The sequence below is a fragment of the Gossypium raimondii genome, chromosome 10 (genome assembly GCF_025698545.1).
Source record: "Gossypium raimondii isolate GPD5lz chromosome 10, ASM2569854v1, whole genome shotgun sequence".
In the NCBI taxonomy this organism is placed as follows: Eukaryota; Viridiplantae; Streptophyta; class Magnoliopsida; order Malvales; family Malvaceae; genus Gossypium; species Gossypium raimondii.
Window position 1 is genome coordinate 51,526,645 of NC_068574.1, and position 17,143 is coordinate 51,543,787.

The 17,143-nt window shown below is 32.3% G+C and overlaps 2 non-coding genes across 2 annotated transcripts; both read right to left on the reverse strand.

The window, feature by feature from the left end:
* Window positions 1–74, reverse strand: TRNAN-GUU (transfer RNA asparagine (anticodon GUU)). Its single transcript has one exon. It is a non-coding gene; the product is annotated as a tRNA-Asn (tRNA).
* A 16,995-nt stretch (window positions 75–17,069) lies between these two features.
* Window positions 17,070–17,143, reverse strand: TRNAN-GUU (transfer RNA asparagine (anticodon GUU)). The gene has a single exon. It is a non-coding gene; the product is annotated as a tRNA-Asn (tRNA).

A 17,143-nucleotide genomic window follows, 5' to 3' on the forward strand; every position in this document is an offset into this window, starting at 1 on the left:
CGCTAGAAGGAGGGCTTGAACCTCCGACCTTGTGGTTAACAGCCACACGCTCTAACCAACTGAGCTATTCCAGCAACTTGCATTGTTTTTCATGCGTAATGTATTTATTGGCTTTTCTGGTTTTATAATTCTATGCAACCCACTTTAATTCAACAACGCCGGTTAATGACCATATAAGTTTAAATTATTTGATAACAATACTAGTTGTATATATAGTAGACAATATTATTGCAATAATTAGTATATCTTTGCTAGCAAATTTTTTGAATTTTTTTATTATATTACTAAATTATTTTTTATATATTAATTTCATCTTAATATTTAATTTACAATTATCATTTTAGATTAATTGTCACTTAACTAGTGCTACAGTTATATGCCAATTAAAAGTAAATTGAGCTTTATAAACATTATAACACTTTCAAGTGGAATTTAAAACAAGCTAGGAAAACAAATAATTTTTGTTATTATTTATTAGGTTCCCTTGTTAACGTTAATAAGACACTAGAATGTGATGAAAAATCAATTTAATCGAACATGAGGCTGTTTTGTGATATTGATATTTTATTTTTATTCACTTTTAACTAGTTTAATTTTTAAATATCATGGAACTAAAATTCAAGCTTTCATGTTTAATGACGTTGTGCTAAAATTCAAGAACCAACTTTGATCGAAGATGACGACGAGGATGATAGATTGAAGAAGACGATCAAGAAAGAGGATGATGACGAGGAGGATAGATTGAAGAATAAGATCAAGATTGAGAACATTTAAATATGTTTATTAGATTTCATTTTAATTTTTTTAGGAAGTTGAATTTCGGTTTGGTTACATATAATTTAATTTTAATTATTTTTTATTTATCTTTGATTTACAATATATTGTTTTTTTATAATAAAATTAAATGATTTAATTTCAATAATTATTTCACTTACAAAAGAAATTACTATAAAATTTTAAAATAATTATTATGACAACCTCATCCCACTTAAATAAAATCAATTTTGAACATGAATTATGAAGTTTGATTGTACTTGATTCAATTTTATTTTACCTTTAAATTACATTTTATTCTAAATTTAAATATATATTTTAAATATAAAATATTAAAATTAGTTTTTAAGTGGATTTCAAAAATTAAAACTAATGTTTTACTTTAAATTAAAATTTAATATTTAGTTTGAAATATTATTTTGAATGATAGGTTCGGAACCTTGGCGTACACTGAAATGGGCATTCCTAGCAGTAGTTCCTTGTATTTTTATCTTCAGCTGATAAAATTTTTGGAATACACCTAGAAATGGTGGTTCATTGTGTATACAATAGTCTATGAAGTAAGCTACCAAAGTCCACCAGGACAAGGTTGATAGTTTTCTAGGTGTGATACCATACTCATTCAGTTCCATACAAAAGAATGGATGTAGTGGAAAAATGAAAACTAACCTCTAATAAAATTAAGGGAAGAATAAAGTCTTGGGTATTGTCACTCAAGCGACACCTCGGTGGTCGTCTAAATTCGTGGGCAAAATTTGGGTGGATAATACCCTGAGTTCCTAAATACATGTGTATTTCTTCTTGGGTGGTGCTACATTCATACGAAGGAGTCTCCACAGGCTGTAACATGCTAAAAAATGGGTTAGAAGAAATTGGATTTTGAAACCAAGAGTGGTCATCCCTCGACTATGAGTTTAGATCTTGGAATTTTCTAACAAGTATATTAGTCTAGTTTAAGTGGTCAAGTGTTCTAAGTATGTGTGTGAGGTACTGGGTTCAAATCTAATTTTTGGAAATTTTGTTATTTTGCTTAAACCCTTTACCATTGAACGTTTGGTTTATAAGTTAAATTCGATCAATTAACGATAAGAATGAGCCTGCCAGTTCACTAGTTAAGCTTGTATACCCTCTAGTCTTGTATTCGAGTCTCTATGTAAGCAATGGGGAAATATTTTGTGCTATTCCTTAATTTAATTTGTTTTGTTTTGATTTTAAAGAAAATAAGTTAAGTAACTTCCTTTCTTTTCATCTTCGGAGGGAAATTCTTTCCCCTTTAAATTTTCTTTTTGTTTTGCTTCGGTTCAGACTGAATATACTTCATTTTCTTTTGCTTCAATATCTTGTCGTTGAGTTTTTCTATATTCGTTACACCAAGTTCCATTGTGCAGTTAATCTTCAAGCGAATTGTAAATGGTCCTGATTCAGTTTTATTACTTGAGTTTGACAATGGTTTGTGTTAAATTCTTTTTGTCGAATTGGATTTATGTTTTGTGTAAGTTCTTGTCAGACGTAGATCTCAAGAATAACGTTCTTCCAATTCTAGGTTTATACTGTTGAGTTCGTACGAGGGAAAGCATTAGTTTTCGATTTGAGATTTCGTGTTAAATTCCTTCGACATAACTTCAGTTTTGGATGCTAATCGTAGTGATTTGTTTCGAATAAGTCGTCTGATTTGTTGTCGTAATTTCATTTTATGTGAAGGAATTCATCTTTGTTGCTTCTGCATCGAATCCGTAATAGGTGAGTATTGAAAACCCCTTCCTCTTTGAATTTTAGTTGTCAAAAAATAGGATTGTCGATGTCATACAGCCGTGTGACAAGCCGTGTAACTCACTGTTCATGATGGTTGGAGGCACACAGGCATGTGTTCAAGGTGTGTGTCATTGTGTGTTAAGCAGGGTTCACACGAGCCAATGACACGGGTGTGTGTCCATGCCGTGTAACTTTCTGATTGTGGATTAGGACCATATGGACAGGTGACACGGGTGTGTGTCAGGCCATGTGGAACACACGGACAAGCACACGGGCGTCTGCTAGATCGTGTGGGGGCACACTGGCCAGCTATCTAGGTCGTGTGAAACCACACGGGCGTGTGGACTAATGTTTGAAATTTTCCCTCGGGCCACAAGCGTCGTTCGAAATGAACGCAGGCCTACTGTAGGGTCTGTATGATCTGAATTAGACTATATAATTTGATATCTGATGAGCTGATGATAAACAACTTGTGATCTGTACGTATGTTTGCTGTACAAGCCCAATTTTAGCCCGGGGACCAAAACCCAAACCAAATTAAACCTAACCTAAACTTACCCAAACCCAATTACAATACCTAAATAACCCAGTACACGCCCAAAACCCAAACCAACTACAGTAGCCCAAACTCGAGGCCTAATATCCAAACCCAAAAAAAACCAAAGTCAAACTAGGGTTTTAAAAAAGCTGAAACCCTAGCTCCTGGCCGCCACCTGCTTCTGACCTTTGCTCTTCTGCCGTTGCCGCACCCTAGCTTCCAGACCTGGCGCCGCCATCAATCACCTGCAAAGAAGAAAAGCACGCAAAGAACAGTAGCAAACAGAGAAAAGAAAAAGAAAATTAAAATAACATGTAAAATTGGCTATAAAAGCCGAGTATCATCTCTGTAACAACTTCTTCACCCTTTTCTTCACGATTTCAAGAAATAAAAAAGCAAAAAAAACAGACTCAAGGATTCATTTCTTCTTTTCGGCATAAGATCTATTTTTCTTTTTTTTCTCTCTTTATTTTCCTTCCTTTCGAAACTGCTTATATACATACATATATTTCTTTAGTTTTCTTTTTTAACTATTTATACACATATATATTAAAAAAGAGTTTAAAAAAAAAGAGATAAACTTACCTTCCTTTGGAGCGCCTGAAAAATGAGGTTTTTTCGACCTTCCGGCCGCCGCATACGGCGACGCCGGTGCCGGCACAGATGGCTGACACAATGGCGATTGGCCGAATTTCAGCCAAACCCTTGGCCGAAGAAAAAGAGAGCTTGAGAGCATTTTCAGAAAATTTTTTTGAGAAAAGAGGGGAAAATGATTTTTTTTAGAAATTTTTTAACTTATATAAGGGTGATAAAACGACGTCGTTTTGGCTGGTGCTCAGAAGCCCCAAAACGGCGTCGTTTTGAGGCCAACCTGAGAACCGACCCGTTCCAGGTCAAGATCCGCATGTTTTTATTCAGAAGGGCTAATTGCACCTTTAGCCCTTCCGCTTTTTAATGGTTTTATAATCAAGTATTTTTATTGTTTTTAATTTTACCCCGGATTGTTTTTGCGTTTTCAATTTAGTCCCTACTAGAACTCTACGTTTTGCAAGAATGGGATTATTTCCCATTTGCCCCCTCCTCGTTTTCCACGCGTTCAAGCTGATCCTTTCTTCTTTATTTGTTTTCGATTTTGCCCCAAATGTTGCTTTTTTTATTTTAGTCATTTTCTATTTTTATTTTATTATTAAACCAATTAAGTTAGTACTATTATTATTATAGGTATTATTACTGTATTAGTTTATATATCTATTTACCTTTTTTTATATATATTATTTTATTTTATTATGTACTGTTATTTTTATTCTTTTTATCATATATTATATCTAATTTCATAATGTATTAGTTTATGTTTTCATACTAATTCAATATTTTCTATATATTTTAAATAATTTTATTTTATTTTGTAATACATTAAATTTTTATATACTTTTATGCTTTAAAATTAATAATATTTTTTACCATCTTATTTTATGTATATTTAAATTATAATAAACTATTTTTGTTCTATATACATATCTTTGGTTTATATATGTACATACTTATATTTTCATATATATTTCTATAATTTATATACATATCTATATATCAATACACATTTTAATTTCATGAATATATATATACTTACATGTTTTTTATCTTACAAATTTTTTTATACATATATATATACATATATATATTACTTTTGTAATTTTATTCATTTCTTTATTTATATTTTCATTATTATTTTGAATGAATGTTTTAATTTTATTTGCTTATATGCATTGTTATTTTGTATGTTATTGGTTTATCCTTTTATTTAACTTATTTTCGTTGTTATTACTCATATTATTTACGCTTACATCACTGTATTCATTTTTATTTTGTTACGCATATCAACTTCATGTTTCATTTCTACTATTTCAAGTTAGTTTAATTTATCTCGACGCATAAGTTTCGACTTTCAAATAAGCAAAATTTTGTGTATAGATTCGAGAGGATTGTGCCCTAATGTATTGGGTTCCAATTTTCTTCGTTGAATCTAATAATCGAGAATGCTCTTTAATCAAAAAAATATATAAAAAGCTCATTGTCGGGAATTCAATACATTGTGTCCTAATGCATTGGATATGACACGTTTTCTCAAGATGAGGATTTTTTGTAAAAAATAATAAAGGCAATATTCAATGTTTAGAATTTTGAGAAATTGTGTCCTAACGTATTGGGCTGCGATTTTTTTCATCTGACTTAAACAATTAAATATCCTTTTAAACTTTATTGTACGAATTTTCAGACAAGCTAATTTTTGAGGAGGTGAAATATCATGCCCTAACTCATTGGGTATGACATTTTCTCTCTCTAAAATGAGAGGGTCTTAAATGACTAATTTGATTTATCCAAGTTTTTTTAATACAAGGATCGTATTTTAAAATCTTTCAACCTTCGACATTAAGACGTTAATTAATCAACTAGGTACTAATTTTGGGCGATACGAGGGTGCTAATCCTTCCTCGTACGTAACCGACTTCCGAAACCATTTTCTGATTTTCGTGGACCAAAATCGTTGTTTTGACAAAACCAAATTGTTTATTAAAGCAACCATTTTACAAGGTGACCCAACCACACCTCATCAAAAAAGATTGGTGGCGACTCCCAAGTTCGTTTTTGGTTTTCAAAATCCAAGTCGACCCCGTTTTATCAAAAAATGGTGTCAACATCTGCTATATTTGAACTTAAGTGAGTAGGATCTGTCAAAACGTAATGTGCTATTGTCTAATGTGTGTGAATTATCCAAGTACGATCTATATTTTGTTAAGTTTGTTAGTATGCCTCCTCGTTACTCTGTTGGTGAAGAATATGCGTTATCTAATTATGTTAGATTGACTGTTACTGCTTCTTATTTATAACTGTGCATATGACTTCATGACAAATTTGGTATGATTTGTTGAGGTTTGATAAGTCTAACTAAAACATGAACCCTCATGTCTATTGATTTTGTTATTGAATGATAGCATGACTTACATGCCCATCACTCCAATTTTGTATATGCATGCTATCACACATTGCATGGGGTTTGGGTTGATGTGAACGAAGGAAGTTCTAGCAGTTTAATGATCTGCATTATCTGGTGGTTTATCCACAATTCTGTTCTGGCAGTTCGAATGTAATATAGTGGTTTGACCACGTATATCTGGTCAAGCAATTTCAACTACAAATGTTCTGGTGGCACTTTCCACAGTTATCTGTTAGTGTGATCTGGTTGGACGAGTTCTGGGGGAACTCTATTTTGGTGTGTAGCGGAGTTGGGTAGGATTTTTTTTGATAAATCTGCATTCTGATCTATTTGAAAAATACTGCATCTATATAAACATACGTGCTCCGTTCTGTTCTATTCTATTCTGTTATGTTCAGCATTGCTTTGTTCCATTCCTTTCTGTTATGTTCTACTCTTCGATTCTATTCTGTTTGAATTGCATTGTTCTGCTCTGTTCTATTTTGCTTTGTTTCTGTTTTACTTTGTTCTGTTGTATTACATCTGTTGAAACCTCTGTGATACTCTAGATCTGTTTCATACTGGTTATGCAACTGTAATCAAATAAATACTTGCTTTACTATGATATATATATATATATTATGCTCTGTTTATTTGTATTTTGAGTTTGGTTTTACGCGGTGCTTGGTGACTCACCCTTGTCTTACCTTTATCTATTTAGGAAAACATTTGATTTAAGATCAGACGACGTGCAGGAGCTTGGATTGTTTTGCACTGAAATAAATACAATTTAATCCTTTGGATTTGTAATATGTTTTGGACTTGTCTTGTTTTTCGTTTTATAATCTTGTCAACATCTGCCAAGTCCTAAAACAAAACTACAAAATTACCTAAATCGACTAAAATGAATATCCGGTTTTCAAGGTTAAAACTCTGGAAAGAAATACGTTTTTAATACATTGGTGTAACTCGTATTGTATGCCCTATTTGTCTGAGTACTGTGCTATTTGGGTTGTAATGTAACCTAGTTAAGAACTAATTGGATTGGCTAGTCTCATATCAATTACACAGGATTTTCATTCATGTTTTTCTTAAAATTTGTAGGCCATTAGGAAAGACAAACTCTGAATTAAGTGACACTTGTTGAGTTCCACTTAGTGGGGTTAGGATATTTATATCTGTGTGTGAGAAAGGTTTTGGAAAAAGGTTCTTCTTTCTTCAAGATATTACACTCTATTTCTCTTTCTTAAATCTAATGGCATATCTTCCTCATTAAGCTAGAAGCTAAAGTTCTTAGTTTACTTAGTAGTCATTCCATCTTCGGGTAAGTGTTAAGTTCTAAAAGAGTATGTAACACCCCAAACCCAGCCTAGACGTTATGGCCGTATCTGGCAATGTCACACGATAGTGTTTTTGAAACCTCGTTGTTACATTGAAAACATTTCATGTTGTTATCTTTAGTAAACCTTTGTTAGAACTTAGGAAGTCGTCTTTATTCATTTAAAAAATTTGTTTTGAAACATCCCTCGTTGCAGAAGCTTTAATAAAATAGTATAAGTGATCATGAGTCTAGAAACTACTTTAACTTTTTGAAAACCGAATTTCCTACGACCAACATGTATAAATCCATAAAGTAAAATAAATAAATAAAAACTCAAAATTTAAAACCAAAGTCCTAGAGGGTCCTTAAATTACAACCAAATAATAATTAAATCATAAAACGCAAATTGAAAACCATGAAGTCCAAAAATTTCTATGGTCACCGCTGAGTCCTCCGTCGCACCGATCTGTCTAAGTCTAGGGATTACCTGTGCACATTAAACAAAAAGGGTGAGTTTACGTAAACTCAGTGTGTAATTCCGCAGAAACAAACAAACAATTAGTATTCACAGTGCACAGTTGAACAGTCTTGGGCCTAAGCCTTTTTCAGTATCAGTGACAGTTTGGGCCTTAGTCCATCTCAGAGCAGTGTCAAAAATGCAGTAGGGCCTTAGCCCAACACAGTATCAGTAGCCGTAACAGTTATGTAGTAGCAAAATCCTACCCATCCATGCTCTACACACCATCTCCGTCCAACCCTACACTCCATGTGGGGATATAATCAACCCACCTATCCCTACACTCCAAGTAGTACCGAATGCGACACAAAACAGTAGTTTGTTATTATGAACAACAACCCCCAACCCAATGCAATGCAACATACAATGGATGATATGTTATTATGAAATTTCAGTACATATATTTGGTTCAAATATTAACATGCTCAGTACAGATATCATTCAGTCAATTTCACACATTTAGGGGTTTAAGTAGCGCTTACCGACCTTACAGTAGGTTTACAGTCGACTTGGTCGACTCGTGCAACCTTAGAATCCGATAAAAATGGGCCCACATGCCCGTGTGTGCCCATCTGACCCACTCGACCGAAATTAGCCTTGGCCGTATGATCCATTTTTAATGTAACCCATGCTAGCTAAATATTCATATATGTTTTCACTATTTACTTATATGTTCATTCAATGCTGTTTACTTGAGTCATTGTTCCTAAATTATTTTTATCTTGAGCTACAAAATTCCAAATTAAGATCTGCTTGATGTTTTCGAAACTAGACTCAAATACCTTTCTACCATAAAATTTTTAGATTTTATAGTTTATCAAATAAGTACAGTAAAATCTTCAAATCTATCCCAATTCTGCTACTTGCAGTTTCAACCTTTCCTTACTAAAATTATTTATATCTTAGTACGAATTCGGATGATGTTTTAGTTTGTTTCTCTTGAAAATAGACTCATTAAAGATTTAAACATATAAATTTAAGCCTCTAATTATTTTTTATAATTTTTGATGATTTTTTCAAAGTCAGAATAGGGGAACTCGAACCTATTCTGACATTGTCTCACAAAATTCATTATATCTCATAACTTACAATTTCATTACTTACACTATTTCTTCCATGAAGAACTAGACTCAGTAAAATTTAATTTTGTATTTTATTCAACCTCTAACTCAATTTCCACTATTTTTGAAGATTTTTCAAAGTTAGACTACTACTGTTGTCCAAAACTATTTTAGTGCAGAATGTTGATTTCCAAGTTTATAACACCCTTATTTCCTTTCTCTACAATTTTTCGCATCATTTTCTCTTATTTCTCTTATTTCTCGACAGCAAGTAATTTTGGCTTTTCGCCAAATCCCATTTTCTGCATTTCGGGTACACACCTGGTATCGTTTCTGATGCGTAAGCACTCCTAAGCCTCTAGAACCTCGCTTGAGTTACCATGACTTCGCACAATCACAGCGTCGATTCAAAACCATCAACCCCTTGATTAACTCCTAAACACCAAAAAGGAATCCCCCTTTCAGAGATTAACCAACAACAATTAACAATAGAAAAAACCATTACTTACCGAACACACGCAACCAACGATGAACAACCAAATCAATTGGAAAATAAAGTAAGAAACGGAAGGGGAGAAAATAATGGAAATTTCGGCAGCAACTAGGGGAAAGAATCGGCAGAGGTGGGAAAAAAGAAGAAGAAAACGTCAAAAAAAGTTTGGGTAATTGGAGAGAAAACCGAAACTCTTCTTTTTTTCTGCAACAAAAAGATAATCAAATTTTTTTCTGATAACTTCTTCCCCATTATCTCCTAAAATCACTCTTTATTAACCCACTAAAACACAACTACTCAGAATTTTCCCCCTATACAACTCTTAGTCGAAATTGGAGCAAAAATACTATCTCCACGCCATCACAGGGAATTGAACACAAGACCTCCTTTACACCAACACTCCACTTATCCACCATACCAGTAGGCACATTCTGTTAATTATTTGCCAACTTTTACTTAAAAGCCTACTGACCAAAGATTACCAAAATTTGCCCAAGTCCTGGCTTGAACTTGGGACCTCTCAGACACCCAGAACACTTTCGCAAGAACAAAAATAAAAATTTTAGGGCATTACACACACGGCCACACCCACATCACCACACGGTCGTGTCTTGCTTACGACCATGCCTTCATCGACTACACGGACGTGTCTTCGCACACGGCCAACCACACGAGCGACCACACGCTCGTTGTGGTATCGACAATTTGCACTTTCAGTTTTCGTCGAAACTCGATTTTCAGCGTAAGGGGTACACACTTGGTACCGTTTCAATGCAAAAAATCTCGAGCCTTCAAAAACCTAGAAACATAATACCCAACACCAATTTAGAAGGTTGAGTAATGAAATCGTTAACAAAAACCAACACGAAAATGACTTACCACCGACGACAAAACACCTCTAACACGCACTAACCGATGCAGTGCAGTTATTCACTTCACAATCTTCACCTAAACACCGAATCCGCTAATTAAACACAACAACCTAACATCGCTAAGCCAAACCAATGAGAAAGGATGCAAGGTTTTACTTACCAACTGAATAAAGAACCAGAGATTCACAATAGCAACGATTGAACAACATATTTCAGCAGAAGTTAAAGGAGGCAATGAAAATCAAAGGTGGAATATAGATAAAAACAATGTCAGAGAAAAAGAGTTTTGGGGGAAAAGAAAAAGAATAAAGGAAAATCACGTCAAAAATTCTGGAGGAGAGAGAAAACCAAATTTTGAAACCAAAATAAAATAAAAATTCAATAACCACCATATCACAACTCCCCACAAACCACATAATCTCAACTTCCTCAGAATCCCAATACCAGTCAAACACTGACATTAAATTGAGCAAAAATTACACCCATACTCGCGCAAGAATTTGAACACAAGACCTCCAACATAACAAACCCTTACCACTCAAACCAGTAGACTCATTTTGATATGGATTAACAGACAATTTTATACAAGCCCGCTCAACAAGGGTAAGGCTTGGATAAAAAATAACAAAATTTGCAAGCATGGGACTTGAACCCAAGACCTTTCTCACACACCTAGAACACTTAACCACTGAAACATATAAACAGTTGTGTCAAATATTTTAAAAAATAGAAATAAATTATTCAGGGCATTACATATTAGCTCAATTTCGTTATTTAGATACCCCTAAAATTCTGCATTTTTTCAATTTAGTCGTTAAAATTGAAACTATCATAATTTTCATATTTAAGCCATGTTATTCATTCTGATTTCATTTTCATCCTTGAACAACTCTCTAAATTCAGTAATTATAGAAATTTTGTGTAAATTTCAAAATATTTTCATTTTAGTCCTATTACATTTCTAAGATTCAACTCCTACCATTAAACATTAAAAATCTCAAAACCATCAATGAAAATACTTTAAAACTTTAAAATTTTACAATTTAATACCCAGGTAACTAGATTAAGCTACAACAATCTCAAAAACATAAAAATTATGAAAAATCAACCTCAAAATCACTTACATGTAAAGGGTGAAAGCTTGAATAATTAACAAAACAAAGTCAAAATCTATGTTCCCACTATCCACTAATATTAAAAAGTGGTAAATTGTCACTTAAAGCCTTAAATAATTTCTAATTAAGTATATTAGTTAATAAAATTCAATAGTAGTTAATTTTTGTAGTTTTTACGATTTAGTCATTATGCCTTAATTAGTCACTAATTTGGTAAAATTACCTATCCAAACCTCAATTCACCTATAAAACAACCTTATAAATATTTAATGAAAATATTACAGACTCTTTTTTAGGGAAATGAGGTCCTGATACCTCATTTTTGAAAACCACTAACTTTAGGGTCGAATCACTTGTACTTTTGCTAACTATCCAATAGATAAAATTCATTAGATCAAAATTCAATATAACACTATAAAGAACTTATAAATATTAATAAATAATATTTACTAACTCAGTTGTCGGAGTATAGGGTTCCAAAACTACCGTTTTCGGTACCACTAAAAATAGGTTGTTACAATTCTGATTTCGTGAGGTAGAATTTTTGGGACATGTTGTATCTATTGAGGGTATTCGAGTTCACCTTAGTAAGACCATTGTCATTATGAATTGGAAACCCTCGAAGAATGTTACAGAAGTGATAATTTTCTTTGGTTTGGTTGGATACTATAGGAGGTTTGTAAAATGATTTTCGATAATCATATATTCATTGTTGAAGATACTTTAGGACAAGTTCTTTAAAGTCACTTAGAATTCTTTTTAAGAGTTCATTTAGAAATTTTTATGTTTGAAGTATGTTGAGAATGAACTTTCAATGTTTTCAAGTATCTTTGAGCCTTAATTTGTGTTGGCATATTTATGAGATGTTTTGGGAAGGTTTTAAGGGTGTTTTCAACTTATTTTTAGTCAGTTGACAACAAAAATAATTTTAAAAAGTTTAGTGATCAAATTGTAATTTTGTTTAATTAAGTGGCCAAAATGAAAACTTACCAATACCCGGGTGAAAAGTTTAGCATTAATGGCAATAGTGGGTGTAACACCGCAAATTCGGCCTAGACGTTATGGCCGTATCTGGCGATGTCACATGGAAAGGGATTTGAAGACAAGATTGTCGAGTTTAAAAATCATTACAGTAAGTTAACTTTTATTTAATTCGAAAAAAACTAGTTGGTTTGCTTTAAAACTTGTCTTTTAGCGGAAGCTTTTGTAACCAATTAATTTAGGGAAAATCGTTTCTATTTACAAAAAACCTTAGTTTTTAGAAAAAAATCATGTTTTGTGGAGTTTAAGTTTAAAAAAAAATCCATAAAAAACAGTATAATGTCCCAAATTTAATGCCAGCCAGTCCATAGTCCAGAAGATACATTAAAAACCCCAAATAAGTAATAAATTCTAGGCATTAACAAAAAACAGTCTAAAATTTACATGTGGCCATTGTCGAGTCCTCCGCTGCACCAACCCGTCAAGTCTGAGGATTACCTGTATAGATTAAACAGAGAAAGGGTGACTTTTCACAAAATCAGTGTGTAATCCCCACAGAAAACATGTATACAGATAATCAACAGAATTCAGTTAGATACAGTCTGGGGCCTGTGCCCATCACAAAATCAGTTTGGGCCTTAGCCCATTTAGATACAGTCTCAGAAATACATTAGGGCCTTTGTCCATATCAGATACAGAATGTAGATACAGTAAATTAGAATCCTACCCACCAACCTCTACACACCATCTCCGTCCAACCCTACACACCATGCAACCTTACAGAACTTTTCAGAAAAATGGGCTCACACGCCCATGTGGCCTACTCGACCCAAATTGGCCTTCGCCACGTGATCCATTTTTAATGTAACCCGTGCTAGTTAATTATTCATATATGTTTTCACTATTTACTTATATGTTCCTTCAAAGTTGTCTACTTGAGTCACTGTTACTAAATTACTTATATCTTGAGCTACAGAATTCTGAATTAAGATTTGCTTGGTGCCTTTGAACCTAGACTAAAATACCTTTCTACCATAAAATTTTGATAATTTTTGGTTTGGCCAATAAGTACAGTAAAATCTTCAAACTCACCCCTGTTCTGCTGTCTGACAGCTTCATCCCTTCTTTGCTAAAAATTAATTATCTCTTATTAAAAAAATTGGATGATGTTTCCATTTCTTTCTATTGAAAATAGACTCATTAATAATTTAAACATGTGAATTTTAACCCCTAATTATTTTTCTTCAATTTTTGATGATTTTCCAAATTCAGAACAGGGGAACCCAAATTCAATCTGACCTTGTCTCACAAAGTTTATTATACCTCACGATTTACAATTCCATTACTTACACTGTTTCTTCTATGAGAAACTAGACTCAATAAGCTTTAATTTCATATTTTTTTAATCCTCTAATTTGATTTCCAAAATTTATGGTGATTTTTCAAAGTTAGCCTACTGCTGTTGTCCAAACAGATAGCAATTTCGGCTTTTCGCCGAATCTTTTTTTTTTTGCGTTTCAGGTACACACCTAGTTTTGTTTGATGCTAAAACAGTACCCGAGTAGTTGAAAGCCTATAATCAAGATCTCAACATCAATTTAATGGATTTACAAGTGAGTTGACAGTCAAGAACGAACAGAAATCCAACTTACCACCAATGATAACCCTCCGTTTAACTATTGTTAAGACGAGAACACTAAATTCACCAGTCCGAGCCTCCCCCTATGCCCATATCGCAGAGAAAAAAAATTACCACTTCATTCGTTAAGAGATTCATTACAGAAACGAAGAGAAACACTTACTGAAATTAAGCAAGCACTAATTGCCAGCGAAAACGAAGGAAAATAAATAGATTAGGGAAAAATCAAGAAGAAGAAAAAGAAGAGAAAGATGGAAAAACTCAGAGAATTTAGGCAAGAGGAGAGGGAGAAGAATAGACGGTAGAATTTTGTTTAGAAAAGAGAGTCAAAATTCAATTATGGGAAATAAAATAAAATAAAATCCCGATAACCCCCAAAATCCCTTAATCTTCTCTCCTAATTCCCACTACACATCTACTACTTAGAATCCCCTTATTACATAACTCTATCTCGAAATCTGAGCAAAAACAAATAATACCCTTGCCTGCATAAGGATTTGAACACAAGACCTCCACCATAATAACACACCATTTAATCACCAGACCAGCAGGCCCATTCTAATGTAATTTCCCCAACAATCAAATAAAAGCCTACTAAACAAGAGTAAGACCTAATTCATTCAAAATACCAAAATTTTCCCAAGTGAAGGCTTGAACTTGGGACCTCCCAAACACTCCAAAAACACATAACCACTAAAATTGATAGAAATTTGTGTCATATTTTCACAATAACGAAATTAGAAATTTTGGGCCGTTACAGTGGGTTAAGGAGAAACTTAAGTATATGCAAGGTTTTGAGCGTGATTGTAACATATTTTACATGTATGGTTTTAACCAGTGGTAGAGCCAGGATATTAATCTTGGGGGGGGGGGCAACCTAAAATTAGAAATGGTATGTAACAGTTGATTTAAACATATAAACAATCGATTGAAAAGAAGAAGTATTCCAACATGACACTCGATTTAAACATATAAAAAATATATTCAATACAAGCAGTATTCTAACAATTAAGACGAAATAACTATCATTTGACTCGGTTAACAATTTTTATTTCGTTTTCACAGGAATGCTCACTACTTCACAAGCTATCATTTGACATAATTTTAAACAAAGTGACCAAGGTTTTCTTCCTCCCCTTCACTTTGGCCGAAATTTACTATAACATTATCTAACTATTTTTGTTTTATTTTTACACTTCTAACAAGTTAGAAACTATCGTTTAATCATTATCCATCCAAAAATAAACACATTTCACTTAATTTTATAAGCTTCCAAGTTCCATCAATATCCTTTAATGGTAACTTTTAATATACTTGATAAAACAAAAACTATTGGTACATATATGTAAAACAAGTTCCAAATATTCAAAATCTATGAAAAGTTTGAAGAAAAACATACCTTATACTTCAAATTTGGAGGAAAATGATAAAAATTTTTTTTCTTCTTTCCTTGCTAAGCACCAATATGAAGAAGAAAGATGATAAAAGTCTCTTCATCTTTTCTTTTATATATATTATTATATTACTTATAAAATATTATTATGTTAAGTAAACTATTAAATAAAAATAATTTATTATTATTTAACAAAACTATCATTCAAAAGTCATCATGAGTAATTTAGCTTCTTCAAGAAGATTTTCTCTTTGTTTTTATCAAGAATAAATTTTTAATATTATTTTTAATCTTATAAAAATATTGGAGGGGGCCTATTTATATTTTTAGAATAGCTATAATATATATACAAAGGGAAAAATTGCAAAAATCTTAAACCTTGGGGGGTTTACTTATATTTTTGGGAAGGCCATAGTGTAAATTTACAAAGGACTAAGTTGGAAAAAAATAAACTTTGGGGGGGCCAAGGCCGCCCTGGGCCTCAACGTGACTCCGCCACTAGTTTTGACAATGGATAACAGAGACACCAAAAAATGTTGTTGAAGAACTAATATGTATATATAAAAAAAAAAGAAAGTTATCATTCAATAAACTAAAAACAAAACAAAGCAAAAAAAAAAAAAAGGAAGGTTAAATCATTATACGCTTCCTCAATGTTTCTTGAAACCCCATTAGTAGTATCTTTTAGTCAAGTTCTACGCCTATGAAGAACATTCAAAACTAATATTACAGAGGCTTGTGAAATGGTCTCTAATGCCATTTTTCTTAAGAAAAAACACAAAATATACAACAAAATTTTCAATTCATTTATTTTTTTTCAAAACACTAATTGCAAAAATAAATTATATTTTGTTTTCTTTTCTTTTCTTTTCTTTTCTTTTAAGGAAAAACCCATGTTAAGAAACAGAAGAGATAAAAATAAAGAACCAACAATTTTGCTTAATGTTCTTTTTCATGTTTTTTAAAGTATAGGTATTGGATATTTCTATACAAATAATGCAGAGAGAAAAGTTGGAAGGTTTAGAAACAATTTTCCTCATTTTCTCTCACTTTATATATTTTTGAAATTTTTATTTACTTTTATTTTTATAATTTTCTAAATTTTTTAAAAGAATCTCAATTTTTATCATTTTATCATTTTAAAAGAGATAAAAACAAACAAAGGAAGACTTGGTCAAGCTTTATCATTAATATGCCCCTCAAGTTTTAGGGTTGTGGAACAACACTTATTTTGGAAAGTTGATGAACAAAGGCAAGTTTGGGTAAGGTTGATTGACATTGAAAGTTTTCCACTAAATGTGGTCTTAGATAAAATGAAGATCGATTAACTTTTTTTTTCAAGACAATAATAACTCAATTAGAAATATAGATTATCTTTTAAATCAAAAAATAACTTTTAAAATAAATTTGTAATTTTTTAAAATATATAATATTAAAATAAGAATAGATGATTCACAGTAGCATGGGTGGTAATTGATTATGTTACTAATTTTGGAAAAATAATAAATTTGTTAATTTTCGTAAATTCCCATGTATGTAAAATATTGTTAATTTTTTGTTTTCCTTTAGTATTGGGTTAGGTCAGTTTTGATATTGGGTCGAGTTGGGTTTCAAAATTAAACCATAAAAAAATTGTGAGAAACGCTAGAAGGAGGGCTTGAACCTCCGACCTTGTGGTTAACAGCCACACGCTCTAACCAACTGAGCTATTCCAGC